This window comes from Leucoraja erinacea, chromosome 14, assembly GCF_028641065.1.
Source record: "Leucoraja erinacea ecotype New England chromosome 14, Leri_hhj_1, whole genome shotgun sequence".
Lineage (NCBI taxonomy): Eukaryota > Metazoa > Chordata > Chondrichthyes > Rajiformes > Rajidae > Leucoraja > Leucoraja erinaceus.
The window spans coordinates 37,760,332-37,775,414 of record NC_073390.1 but is presented as its reverse complement, the minus strand read 5'-3'; the positions used below and the strand labels follow the sequence as shown (position 1 = coordinate 37,775,414).

General features: G+C 46.5%; 1 protein-coding gene across 1 annotated transcript in view; it reads left to right on the top strand.

Annotated features, from left to right (window-relative positions):
* Positions 1 to 15,083, top strand: part of stag1a (stromal antigen 1a) — a 210,520-nt gene that overhangs the window by 125,038 nt on the left and 70,399 nt on the right. The gene's annotated exons all lie outside the window — the stretch shown is intronic.

Genomic DNA, 15,083 nt, shown 5'->3' with positions numbered 1-15,083 from the left:
TGTTAGGAGCTTCAGAATTCGCTGGTTTTTTAGCTCTTGACTGCGAGTCTGCTGACCCAGCTGCCTCCAGATTTGACCGTTGACACTCTTTACTTGTAGTGCCTCTCAATTCTCTGGCGCTGTACTCTTCTAAAGCTTCTAGAAAGGCCTTCTCCTGCAGGGCTTTGTTGGAAAGATGGTTGATACTGGCTGCCATCTGGGTTCCAGTAGTCTTCCTGCGCGTGGAGATGCCATATAGTGGCCCACGACACCCAGCAGCTCTTCATGATCCTGCTCCCCTGGCATACTCCTGCTCTCGTCCGCCTGCCCTGGGTGTGAGCCAGCCCAGCCCTGGCCTCCCTTGCTTGCCTCGAATAAAGAGGGAGCAAAGGGGTGCTGTAAATTCTGTGGAGGAGGCATATGCCCTACCTCCGTGGTCCCATCAATCCCTCGACAAGGGAGATGGCTAGTGCAATAGCACTGGGGTGGGAGTGTTAGCTCCCTTGGCATTCAGCCAGTGACCCCTCGTTTTCCTGGAGGTTTTTAGCTCCATGACCTCCTCTGGCTTGGGGAGACAGACATACTTGTTTTTGCTGTCTCCAGCCTGTTCCAGAGTTAGAGGAAAGTTGATTCTGTAGAACCTGTACTTTTGGTAAGGTTTTGTCTTACCTGTTGTTAGAGGCTGCCTGCCGTTTTCGGGCGGCATTCTAGCGGTTCCCGGGCGGCGATTCTCCTTGTCGGGAGTCTGCAGGGGTTGCCGGTCGGGTTTTAAATTTCCCTCCGGTCCGCTGCTGTTAATCGAACAGCTGTTCAGCGGACCGGCATCAGCGCAGCTCCCTGTCAGTGGTCCGCAGCGTGTGCGGTCCCGTTTGCGCCTATCCCCCTGCACTGTCGGCTCCTTCGCTGGAGTCGAACGGGGGCCGCTTCCTCTGCTGCTTTGCTCCCCCTGGAGCAAAAAACACAAGGCCCGATTAAGGTAGGTACTTACCTAACGTTCCTTATTTCAGGCTGGTTTGCGGGAGCGCCCGACTCCCGTCTGGGCCCCCGTTGCACAGCTGGACGTTAATGCTGCACCTGCGCACTGAGCGGGTTCTTCACGTAGTCACTCACGTGACTCCGAAGTAAAATCTGTTTGATCGCTCTCACCAGTTGATATCCTTTACCTGTTCAATTTTATCAGCCTGATTGCTCCCCCTTTATGGTCCCTATTGCTATTCCTCAGCTTCTAAGGGTTGTGGATATAAATGTATGCTGCAGAGGGATTGTTTAGCCATTCAGCATTTGAGGTGGTTGGAGGACAAAAGCATTAATGGTCTCTTCTCTGGTTTCTATTTTAGCATCATCCTAGAATACAAAGATAACTGTTTTTCTTACACTTCAAACCATCATATTTAAATCCTCTTGTTTGTTCCACCAATATCTTTGAGGGGGTGAAAAGCTACTATCTCGCTGTTGTTCAGACTACGTGATCTGCTGTCTCTGCTGCTTTCCAATGTTTTCCTTCGCAGCTTGCATTAACTGTGAACTTGCAACTAAGTTCAATTCTCTCCCATCTTGAGATTTCATTTGGTCCCCTGATGCCTGTTTCCACGACACAAATTCTACTATATTGCTGGCCAACCAACATTCCTTGTTGGCCCAATGTTAGTAGATATTACATGATGTTGTTTACCATCAAAACAACAATGTGTAATATCTTTGATAGTAGACATTTCCTCCCTCGTCTCCCTTCTCCACTTTTGTCATAACATTTTCCTCAAGATAAAAATCCTTGATCCCTTTAATCTCCCATCCATCTTCAGGCTATCTCTTCAAAGAATGTGTTACTGCTTTATATATATTCACATTGTATACTTCATGATTTAATTCTTCTAAACATGTTTATATACATGCCAATGGCATTTGTCAAGGCGATGTGTTTGACAGTCCCTCCAGTGTTAAACTATTGCCCAAGGATGGAGTTGCTGTTGTCTGTGGCATTCTTGATTGTGCATTTACTGCAAAGAATCACCGACAATAGTTCTCCTCTTGTTCTAGAACCTTTCATTGATTTATTGTTGGCCACCTCCTCATTAACTTGACAACATTTGAAAAATGGTAACATTTTCTCTTGTACAGTGATGACAACCACCTACACTTCCTCACCACTTCTCTTGATCTCATCCTCTTAAGTTGAATTGTTTATCTGCTATCCATGAACAAAAGTCTCCTGTAATTAAATATTAAGATGCCAGAAGTTGTTGCCTTTTGTTCTTTGCAACAAAGTGTTCCATCACAACTGCTAAGCAAAGATTAACCAGATTTCCATTGAACCTGTCTCATCATACGTGCATATGACAGTAAACTTCATTTGACTTTACTTTAGTTTATTATTGCATGCTGAGGTACAGCGAAAAGCTTTTGTTCCATGCTATCCAGTCAAAGAAAATACTATACATGATTATAATTAAGCCATCCACTGTGTGCGGATAAAGTGTACAACATGTAGTGTAAGATAAAGATGGTTCAAAGGTCTCCAATGAGGTAGTTGGGAGGTCAGGACTGCACTCTCTCTGATGAGAGGACCGTGCAGCTGGGAAGAAAACGGTCCCTGAATTTTGAGGTATGCCTTTTCATACTTCTGTACCTCTTGCCTGATGGGTATGGGGAGATGAGGGAGGGACCAGGGTGAGACTGGTCCTTGATTATGCAACATGAATTGCAGACGAGTCAATGGAAGAGAGGTTAGTTTGTGTGATGGCATAGGCTGCATCCACAACTCTGCAATTTCTTGCAGTCTTGTATGGAGCTGTTCATAAATCATGTTGTGATACATCCCAATAGAATGCTGTCTCTAACACATCTGCAGAAGATGGTGAGGGTTGTTTGGGACTGAACTTCCTATGCCTTCTATGGAAGTACAGGGCTCTCGCTTAACTTTTTTTCTCTGTTGCCAGCCGGGCAACCTTGGCAGCTTTTTAGGTTGCCAAATGGCAGTTAATGTGGTCATTTAAGATGGCTTGCATGACGCGTGCGATAATGTGCTCGGACGAAGTGCGTAGTTACCAGTCGGAATCATGCTAAATGAAGCATTCTTATATAATTTCTGCTTCAAATAAAGTCACAAACTAAACATATTCACCAATCGAGACATGATATATACCACAATGACATGCAGCAAAATTATAATAGTCTCTCAACTCTTTTTACACATTGCAATTAATGCAATTTTTATTATTTCTTTCCACTTCCAAACAAAAATGTGGTTGGATTATTCAGCGTATGATCAACTTGTGTCAATAAATCCTGGACCATGATAACATATATGCTTAACCATGCACACTACAGATTGATGCAAGCATGTTTTCTGTGAAGGACCGAAAATTATCATGACATGGCCATAGCATGGGTCGTTATTGCTATTGGTACAGAAACACTCTCACTTCCCACATAATTTATCCACAACAAAATATACAGGATGCAAGGAATTTTCTAAAGGCATTTTATCATAATAGCTGTTGAAACTGACTATACTCATCTGACAGGTTAAACATTACACTAACTAACAAGAGATGGCCAAAGGACATAAATGCAGCAAATGTTCTTTTCATAATATATTTAAAGGTGTCAAGATGCCACATTACTGGACATTCAGATTAACTGTATGTGTTGTGAACAGCAATGAAGATACCCAGTTTGTTCAAAGGTTCAAAGGTTATTTTATTGGTCACCTAAGTGTAGTGAAATGCTTCTTGCCAATGCAGCACATAAAGAAAGAATACATACATAACAGTAATAAAGAAATTTAAACATAAAAACATCCCCCCACAATGGTTCCCATTATGCGGGAAGGCACAATGTCCAGTCCCCATTCCATGTCCACCCATAGTCGGGCCTATTGAGGCCTCCACAGTTGCCTTTACGGAGGCCCGATGTTCCAGGCCATTCCCGCCGGAGAATCCCCTCAGCGGCATGGGAACCCTGGAACGGCCGCGTCCCTGACTGGAAACCACGGCTTCTGAAGCCAACAAGGCCGCGCCGGATGGAGCTCCACCACTGGTGATCTCGGCGAGAGATCCCAGGCTCCCGATGAAAAGTTCAGCGCCGCTGGCCGCTCCACAGGCCCGCAGCTCCGCCATATTTTACTCGGCAGCCTCAGCTCACCGGAGTTCCAGCGCGGCGACCCGGGCAAGGCATCGCCCGCTCCGTGATAGCACTCCAGCGCTGTGCTGCCGAAGCCGAGGTTCTGGGCGGTCCCCGACAGGTAACGCTGCTCCAGGCCCGCTGGTAGGCCGCGAGGATGGGTCGACGGTGCAGCCTGGAGAAAAGCTGCCTCTCCGACCAGGTAGGGACCCTAGAAAACAGTTTCTCCCTTCTTCCCCCCCCCCCCACCCCTACATAAAAAGGCTAGAACTCCGAAAAACAAAAAACTCAACTAATTAAAAATTAAAAAAAGAGAGAAAAAACAGACAGCTGCAGGCAACAAATTAAAAACAAATGTTGATAACCACTTTTTCCATCAATCCCACTTCAGAATTAACGTTAAAATTTCAACTGAAATATCTCCTGACCAAATCTGTGATGTATTTCACTGACTGTAGAAGTAAAACCTGGATAAATCCAACATAGTTGTGAATGGTGCTCATTAGATAACTACAGTACTGATACTCCATATTAAGAGCATTGATTTGCCGTTAAAATGAATTCTGTAATAACGTGTCAACGGTAGCAGTGACAATCGAACACTGCAGTTTTAATGTTTCACGTGTTTACAATTTAATTAACCCATGGATTAAATGTTTATGGATTAAAACAAATAATAACATTGGGAATTAAAACACAATTGCATTACGTTATCAAACATAGGAATGTTCGCTCTGAAACATTTCCAGCACAGTAGGGTCAGAAGGGGGTGCAGTGCACGTTATCAAACATCGGTGTCAATGGATTCGTTCTGAAGGTAAAATTGACATTTCCAGCACGATAGGGGTCAGAAGGATGGGGGGGGTCAGTACAGGATCAATGCAGGAGGATTGATGGGGAAGTGGCAGGGGGGGGGGGGGGGGATGGGGGGGGAAGGTAGATGAGGGGGGGGGGGATGTCAGTGAGGACTGAATAGAGGCAGGAATGGGGATCAGTGCGGGAGGGAGAGGAGGGGTATCAGGCTACGGGGGGGTGGAGGGGGGCGTACAAGAGAGAGAGAGAGAGAGGATGGGGCAGAGGAGGTGGGAAGGAAGGTCAGTGCTCCTTGAACAACACCGGCATCATCGCTGCAGGCACAGAAATCGCTATCAAAATATGGAGGGAACCGGGGGACGGGGGACACAATATCTTGGCCATGCGCTTGTTGTTATTTGTACTGCACACTGAATGGACACTGGTTGAGCAACGTTTTTTTGTTTCCTCTGGGTATGTGAGTACTCAGGAAATAACAATAAAGATATACTGATACTGATACACACACTATCGAGGCTTTGGAGGCTCAATCCAGCGCTAAATGCAGCTCAACTCTGCTTGTCTCGCCTGGTCATGCCTGGGCTGATGAAATATTTCCTGTAAATCCAGGCAGGGATAACCTGGCGGGACAGGCAGAGTTGAGCTGTGTTAAGCGCTGCTCTGCGCTGGCTGTGGGCTTGGGGGCACCACTCCCGTCTGACTCCCAATGTCTCTGGCCACCCCCGTGCGTGGGGGGAGGGGGGGCTCTCGGGTGGTGACCTCTCAAAACGGGGGGACGTGTCCCCCCTGCCCCCCCCCCCCTCCGGGGATCTCCGACCCTGCCTGTCCATCGCCAAGTGCCGCCGCCAAAGGGGGAGGCAGTTGGGTTCTCCTCGCCACCGCCAACCAACAGGAAGGTGCGGGGCCGAGCGGTGCAGACGCTTCAGACGGCGGAAGGGGGCCACCCCCTCCCTCCCTCCTCCCGGCCTCGGCGTGCGGGAAGGTTTGTTTTGAAAGCGCCGTTGGTGGAGTGGCAGGCAGCGGCCGCTAACAGGGCGGGCGGGAGGGAGGAGGGTGCAGATGGAACCGCTATCGTGGCCGCTGCTGCCGCTGTTCGGGGCTCGTCATTCGCTACGACCCTCCGTCACGCCGCACTTAGTATCTTTCCCACTCATTACAGCCGTCGCTGACACAAAATGTCACGTTCCTTTTCTCCAGAGATGCTGCCTGACCAGCTGAGTTACTCCAGTTTTTATCTTCGGTATCAACCAGTGCCAAGCCGGGCAAAATGACTCGGTGTTTAGGTTGCCCGGCGGCACTTTGGGTGGTCAGTGGCATCTGGGCAACCGCTAATTTCGAGCCCTGAAGTAGAGGCATCAGTATCCTTTCTTGGCCATAGCTTCAATGTCGCATGTTCAGGACAAATTGCTGGTGATATTTATTATGAACTTCTCTACTTTGGCACTATCAGTATATACTGCTGGTGTGTGTACTGTCTTGCTTCCTAAAGTTAATCACAATCTCCTTTATCTTGCTGACATTGAGGGCGAGGTTGTGTGTGGGGGAGGTGATGAGGGAGAGTGGGGGAGGAGGGGGGATGGAGAGAGAGGGGGGGGAATGGGGGAGGAGGGGGGATGGAGAGAGAGGAGGGGGGAATGGGGGAAGGAAATGGGGAAAGAGGGGAGAGGAGAACATAGGGGGGAGGTGAGGGAGAGTGGGGGAGTGGCATAGGGGGGAGCAGGGAAATAGAGGGAGAGGAGGGGTGTAGGGAAGGGAGAGGGGGTTTGGTGGGAGAGAGTGGCTGAGTGTAGGGGGAGGGTGAGGGAGGGAGGAGAAAAAAGAGGGAGGGTGATGAGGAGGGGGAGGGAGTGCTGGGAGATGAGGGGGAATGGAGGAGGATAGGGGTGGGAAGAGGGATGGCGAGGCGCAGTTGGGGGAGGGTTGTCGTGACTCGAGTCACAATGGGGATCTCTGCCGTCACAACGGGAACCCCTCAGGCACGCCTGCGCAGTTGGGGGCTATGGGTCAGCGGTAGATTATTGCCTTGGGGACGGGCCCACAGGTCCGCACCTGGTCTAGTATCTATATTTTGATAAAACTCTCATCTTGTTTGTTTCTATGTATGTATGTATGTATGTATGTATGTGTGTGTGGATGTCTGTGTATATGATCCTGAAATTATGCCAAAACGGTACACGATAGCGCTACAAATTTTGGACTACCTTACTCACAATTGTCCTGTGTTGTGTTTTTATAAAGTTTCGTTCAGATGGTTATATTTTACAAATTATTCGCATTTTTAACTTTACAATATCCAGTTTGAGAAAAAATGACTTGAAGGTGCAGCGGCAGTTACAGCTATGACATCACAATGGGATTGTAACCCTGCCCACTACAATGTTGCAAATCCCAGGACACAGAGTCCTGGCAGCAAGTGCAATTAGATTTTTTTTCCCTGGCAGTAATTATAATCTGATTTTATTTTAAGTTTAAAAAGAGCTTCATGTCTTCAGGTCAATAAGCATCAGACAACGTACCCCGGGGCGTTTACCACCATATCCAGGGACTTCAACGAAGCCAACCTGAAAAAATCACTACCAAACTACCACCAACATGTCGCCTGCAGCACCACAGGATTAAACACCCCTGACCACTGCTTTACGACCATCGGGGATGCCTATCGCTCTATCCCTCACCCTCCGACCATTCAGCGGTGCTGCTTCTTCCTGCATACAGGCAGCAACTGAAGAGCGCACCCCCAGAGGCGAGGACTGCACAGAGCTGGTCTGGGGAGGCAGAGGAATAACTACAGGACTGATTGGAGTCAGTAGACTGGGCAATGTTCAAGGACTGCAATTGACTTGAATGAATATACCACAGTCATTACAGACTTCATAAGGAAATGTGTGGAGGTCTGTGTTCCAACAAAAACCTTCCGAGTGTTTCTTATCCAGAAGCCTTAGATGAACCATGAGATCCGCATTCTTCTGAAGACCAGATATCTCGGGCATTCAGGTCTGGTGACGCAGAGGTCTATAAGAAGTCCAGATACGACCTTGACAAGGCCATCAAAAAGGCCAAAAGGGACTTCTGCTCGAAGCTGGAGGATGAGGCGACTGTTTGGCAACTGTGGCAGGGCTTGAATGCCATCACCTTCAACAAGGCAAAATCAGGAGGCAGCTCAAACGACAGTGAAGCATTACTCCGTGACGAGTTCAATGCATTCTACGCACGCTTTGATAGGGAGAACACTGATGTGCCTTCCCAAGCCCCCATTCGCCCTGATGATATTACAGTCACAGTCACAGAGGCCGACGTCAGAAGATCCTTCAGGGGGATGAACCCTTGGAAAGCACTTGGACCTGATGGTATACCCGGTCGAGTTCTCAAAACCCGTGCAGACATTTTTTGCGGACATTTTCAACCTCTCACTTCTGAGGTCTGCCGTTCCCACTTGCTTTAAGAGGGCACCAATAATATCGGTGCCCAAGAATAGTAAGGTGACGTGCCTCAACGACTATCGACCAGTGGCACTGACGTCCGTGGCGATGAAGTGCTTTGAGAGATTGGTTATGGCGCATATCAACACCTAGCTCGACAAGAACCTCGACCCACTACAGATCGCCTACCCATGGATCTGTGCATCCGTGGATTTCGAAATTTGGTAAGGCATCGCCGCCGTTGCGGGGCTTCACCACCGCTGTGGGCCCATCGTTGCGAGGCTTCACCGCTGCCACTGCCGAGGCTTCACCGCTGACGATACCCTATTTCACGCCTCCGTGGTGTCGACCTGGGCGCCGATGGCCACTTCGTCCGACTAGGGCTTCTACCCGCGAGGCCCCAACCTAAGCTTCTACGCAGCAATCCTGGAGGCATCGAGACCGTGGTGCCTCGATAAAGGCCTCTGGCTGCCTTCCCAGTTCACAGCCGCGGGCCGTCGTGATGCCTTCTGGCTGCGCAATACAATGTATTGTTGCATTTACAACTTGGACTCACCATTGAGTCAGCAATTAGCGTTCCTTAATAGTCACTGACTTTGCAAATTCTGGCAATCAGAAAATGTCCAGCAATCAAAAGAAAAAATATTTGCTTATTTTCTATTTTTTTAAATATCATTTAATATTTTTTTCTTAATTTGACCATAGATTTAAAGAAATCTTTCATTTAAAATTTTGGGAAGTGTTATTTTCAAATAATGTCTTAAATTCCAGGTTGAGATGTTAATATTTTGTCCACTGTACTTAATTTGACTGAGTAGCTATGTAGCACAATATGATCATCTTTGAAGTAGATGGATCATCATTTTTATCCTAACTGTTAAAAGTTGGATTTGAAATTTGTTCGGCATTTAAATACAATGGTAAAGGATACTTCTCTCTAATAAGCAAGGAACTGGTATCATGTTATAAGTAGGTGTAATATAAAATATTTTCAATATGACTTAAGTGTAAACAAGCAAGGAGTTGATGTCATTTTAAGGTACGATTATCACAAATTTTCTGTGTGAATTAAGACGTGACAAGCAAGTAAAATATGTTATTTTAAGGCATAATTTAAAAAAATCACAGTATAAATGAACGGTAAACAGGCAAGAAAACTTTGTCATTTCAAGGTACAATTATCAAAAATTTCAAGGTACAATTATCTGCATATAGGGGGCGCTGCCCCCTTTTACCCTGGGGCGTTGCCCCTTGGAACCCTACCGGGGGTCATGCCCCCTGGACCCCCATCTCTCTACATCGTTTTTCAGTTTTTCCATGGCTCATGCCTGAACAATGGGACGATGATGGAGAGAGTCAAAAGCTTCAAATTCCTGGGCGTGCATATTTCTGAAGATCTTTCCTGGACCCAGCACACTGATGCAATTATAAAGAAAGCACATCAGTGACTCTACTTCCAGAGAATGTCAAAGTGGATTCTCTTGAACTTTTACAGCTGCACAGTAGAGAGCATACTAACTGGTTGCAACATGGCCTGGTTCGGCAACTTGAACATCCGGGAGCGGAAAAGACTGCAAAAAGTTGTGACCACTGCCCAGTCCATCACCGGATCTGACCTCCCCACCATCGAAGGGATTTATCGAAGTTGCTGCCGCAAAAAGGCAACCAACATCATCAGAGACCCACTCCATCCTGGCCACACACTCATTTCATCATTGCCATCGGGAAGAAGGTAGAGGAGCCTAAAAACTGTAACGTCCAGCTTCAGGAAAAGCTTCTTCCCTTCAGCCATCAGGCTACTAAACACAACAACAAATAAGCTCTGAACTACAATAGACATTATTATTATTGCACTATAATTGTTTGTTTGCCTTGCATCGCCCGGTGCGGCTTTAATGGCCGCGGGACCTATTTACCATCGCCCGCCTGGGGCTTTGACTCTGACATCGGGAGGAGAATGGGGAGTGCAGGGAGAGATAAGACTTTGCCTTCCATCACAGTGAGGGGGAGATTCGCTGTGATGGATGTTGTGTAAATTGTGTTGTGTCTTGGTTCTTCTACTTGTTTGTATGACTGCAGAAACCAAATTTCGTTTGAACCTCAATGAGGTTCAAATTACAACAAATACATTGTATCATTGTATCATTTATTGAGTATGTGTGTATACTTTTATTTTTCTCCTGTTATGTACTATGTTTACATATTCTGTTGTGCTGCAGCAAGTAAGAATTTCATTGTTCTATCTGGGACATATGACAATAAAACACTCTTATATCTCTTGACGAGGGAGGGTGAAAAAGGGGAAATGAGCCACCCCTGCGCAGTTGGGGGCTATGGGTGTGTGGTGGAATATTGCGTTGGGGGAACGGGTAGGTGGTGGAATATTGCGTTGGGGAACGGGTTGCGTTGGGGGACCATGCCTCCCGTGGGGGCTATGGGTGAGTGGTCGAATATTGCGTTGGGGGAACGGTTGCTTTGGGGGACCAGGCCTCTTGTGTGACAGAGACCCAACGGGTCCCACTTGGTCTAGTGTGTATATATATATATATTTATACACAATAATATAAATATATATTTATATATATATATTTATATTATTACTAATATATTAATAAAACTCTCATCTTGTTTGTTTGTTTGTTTGTTTGCATGCGTGCGTGTGCGTGAGATCCCAAAACCCTGACAAGACGGTACACGATAACGCTACAATTTATGGGCTACCTTACTCACCATTGTCCTGGAATGTAAATGAAACATTTTGTTCAGATTGATATATTTTACAAGTTATTGACATTTTAAACTTTACAAAAAACTCTTTTCAAACCACTTTTCCACTTGGTCATCAGCCGCGTTCGTCGACGTCACAATGGGATTCCGAATCTCATTTACATTAAAAATCGCGATTTTCAAAAAAGAAAATCAGTTTTAATCAAATTCTTCTGTTTTCATTCACAACTATCATTGTGATATGGTTATTTAAAAGAAAAATTGCAGATTTCATTGTGTGGGGTGGGTGGGATAGGGGGGGAGGAGAGCAGTGCGGGAGCAGGGGGATGGAGGGGTGAGGGCGGGGAGGAGGGAGAGTGGGGGAGGAGGTGGACCAGTGGGAGAGGAGGGGGGGAGTGTGGGTGTTAGGGAGTGGGGGATAGAGGGTCAGGAGGGCAGTGGGGGAGGTGAGGAGGGAGAGTGGTGGATGAGGGGGAATGGAGGAGGATTGGGGTAGGATAAGGGATGGCGAGTCACGGTTGGTGAGTCACAGGTTGCCATGACTCACGCCACAACGGGGATCTCTGGCGTCACAATGGGAATCCCTCAGCTGCGCCTTCGCAGTTGGGGGCTATGAGGCAGGTGGAATATTTCCTTGGTGAACGGGGCCCCACAGGTCCACACCTGGTCTAGTGTCATCTAAAATGTTACCCCGTTACAAAATAGCGTAATGTTGTTCCTGGTTAAGCAAGAAGTTATTTTAGATGACGTCATTGAGATCCGGCTATTCCCTGTCTTTGCGATTATTCCAAGCTCTATAATCCATGGATATCTGTCTCCTTCTAATTTTGACCCCCTGCTCATTTTTGAATTTACATATTCCATTATTGGCTTGGGATCCTTTAGCTGCTCAAGCTCTAATTAAGAGTTCAAATTCAAGGGTTCAAGAGACATTTATTATCACATGCACCAATTGGTACAGTGAGATTTGAATTACCATACAGCCATACGAATAAAAAAGAACACAATACACAATAGAATTTAACATGAACATCCCCACACAGCAGAATCAACGTTTCCCACTGTGAGGGAAGGCAATAAAGTTCAGCCCTCTTTTTTCGGGGAAAAAAAGGATGAGGCTCTCCGCAGTCGTTGCCACGGGCGGCCCAATGTTTCAGGTCCTCTCGCCGGGATGATCAGAGCTCCGGCGCCGGAACGGAGAGCACTCTCAGCGGCTTGGAGTTTCTGAATCGGCCACTTCCTACCAGAGACCGCAACTCCCGAAGTCAACAGGCCGAGCTGGACGGAGCTCCAACACTGGCGATCCTCGACAAAGACCCCAGGCTCCGCAATGTTAAAAGTCAGCACCGCACGCGGCTGGAAGCCCCGCAAACGACAGCTCCACGATGTTAAAGCAGCTGGCCCAATACTCCGGAGCCTCAACATGGCGATCCCCGGTCATGCATCACCCACTCCACGATGGTAATTCATTTGCTGCGCTGCCGCTGAAGCTCTGGCCGGTCTCTGGCAGGAAAGGCCACGCCAATCCAGATGGTAGGAGGGGGGAGATATGACTCGAGAATAGACACATCCCGACCAGGAAGTGACTGGGAAACCCCCTTCCCCTCCCCACCCCCCCACATAAAAAATAGTAAGAAACCTCCAGGAACATACTTTTAAACAGACTAAAAATAACAAGAAGGGTGAAAGGACAAACAGACTGCTGGCGAGGCTGCCGCTCACGGCGCCACCTGATGATGTCGGCGCTATAGAAGTTATGCTACAGACCTCAAATGCAAATTGTATGGATTTCTCTTTGTCCAATTCTGATGATCCTTCACGTGAGAAAAGTCCAACATTTTATTTTTATGCTGTAGAACTGTCCCTTTCCTGCACAGTGGAAATTATTTTTCACTACATGTCACCAGTTACAGAAAGTGGCAACATCAAAACTGGTCTTGTGGCTCACATTAACCATCAGCTACCCATTTATATCAGTCCTATATTAATCTCACTTTTTTTTCTATTCTCTCATTCTCAGCAGCTTCACATGCTCCACCCCTCCAGAATCTACCACTCACCAACACGCTAGACACAATTTACAGCAGTCAATTAACTTAACAATCCACACATTTAGAGAACGGGAGCACTGGTGGAAATCCACATGACCACAGGGATAGCATGCAAACTCCTCGCAATGGTACTATTTAGCGGTGGCACCTACACCACCATGCAAATATTCCTTGGAAATCTCTAAATATTTTTATTACTGGGGATTAAGTGTAACACTGTAACCCTGCCATGTATTTTGAACTTTCCTATTCAGCTATTTTGTTCTGGGAGCCAGATTTAATTGATACAGCCATACACTCTATGAATGTATCGTCATTGTCCTCTGTCGGCTCAAGATTGATTAGTTTATTCTCCTTTCCCAGTAATGCGGTGGCTGCCAATAAATCTATATTATGAATTGACTGGTTCAGATTGACAGCCCTTGGACCAAAGAGATTCTGTACCACTAGCGTATATTTTTTATAAGGAATGTGGATTATTTTAACATCGATTCCCCTGAGGATCATGCAGCTCTGATTCCAAAACCACAATCTAACACTCTTGTTCATCTTGCATTTTTATCCCATGCATTTCCAGCAATACTCCTTCCCCCTTCCTGAACCATAGTTTCCCCTTTACCCTTTGATAGAATCTTCACTGCTTCTCACCTAATTTGCCTAATCTCCTGGACAAAGCAAGGATAGAATTCCCCTCATCCTCGGAAAAATAAAATCAGTTGACATTCCCATCCTACAATAAGTGATTTGTTAATATTTTAAATAATCTGCATCGTTCAAGTTCACATTTATTTGTCACATGCATCAATTAAGGTACAGTGAAATTTGAGTTACCATGCAGCCATACATTAAAAAAGAATACAATACACAATAGAATTTAACATAAACATCCACCACAGTGGAATCAACATTCTTCACTGTGATGGAAGGCAATAACGTTCAGTCAATCTTCCTCCTTTGTTCACCCGTGGTTGGGGCCATGAACCCTCCGCAGTCGCCGCAACGGACGGCCCGATGTACAAGCCCTCTCGTCCGGAACTCCGCGGCTTGGAGTTCCCGAATTGGCCACTTTCTTACTGCGGCTTCATGATGTTATAGGCCGCAGGCCGACGGTGGGAGCACTTCTTCTGGCGATCCCCGGCAAGGGATCCCAGGCTCTGCGATGGAAAGTCCACGCCGCGCCCGCGGCTAGAAGCTCCCCAGACTGCGGCTCCACGATGTCACAGTCTGGGCCGTGCCTGCTGCTGAAGCTCTGGGCCGGTCTCCGAGAAAGGCCGCACTAATCCAGTTGTTAGGCCGTGAGAAGGGCGGAGATGCGACAAAGAGAAAACTTGCCTCCCCGTCGTGGTAAGTGACTGAAAACGGTTTACCCCAATTCCCTCCTACCACCCCCCACACTAAAACATACATTTGGACATACAAAAAAAACAAAAAAGTCGAAAGGACGAACATGCTACTGGTGAGGCTGTTTCTTGACTTGCATCTTTTCAGTGTTCAGATCTTGTCTTCCTGACCATGCATCTGGTTGTATTCGTTTCTGTAAATTGCAGTCTGACTGACTATGTGAAGGCTAATTTACTGAAGGGTAAAATGAAACAAGAGGTTTTGGACAAAGTGCCAGAATTCTGCTGTGAGGCGTTTAAAGTATCATAGTAATTGTTATTGCTCAGTTTCCTTTTGGTTACAGTTTAGTAAACTGATAATGGACAGAAAATCAGGCTGTACTTGCCAAACAAAATGTGAAAATTGCCCTTTCTAAATCTGTTTTTCTTTGGTCCCTTCTCTCGGTTTAACCGTGCACCTTTTCCTGAGATTACTAGTCAAATAGAAAGTCATTTTTTAATAGCTTTTGTAATTTTGTGATGTGCTGGTTCAAAAAAAAGTTAAAATGGGTAAAAAGCAGATGCATCGTTGTAGAAAATTCATGGCATATGATTCTAGTAATTTGACTTATGCCCCTGAAATACTTTCCTTT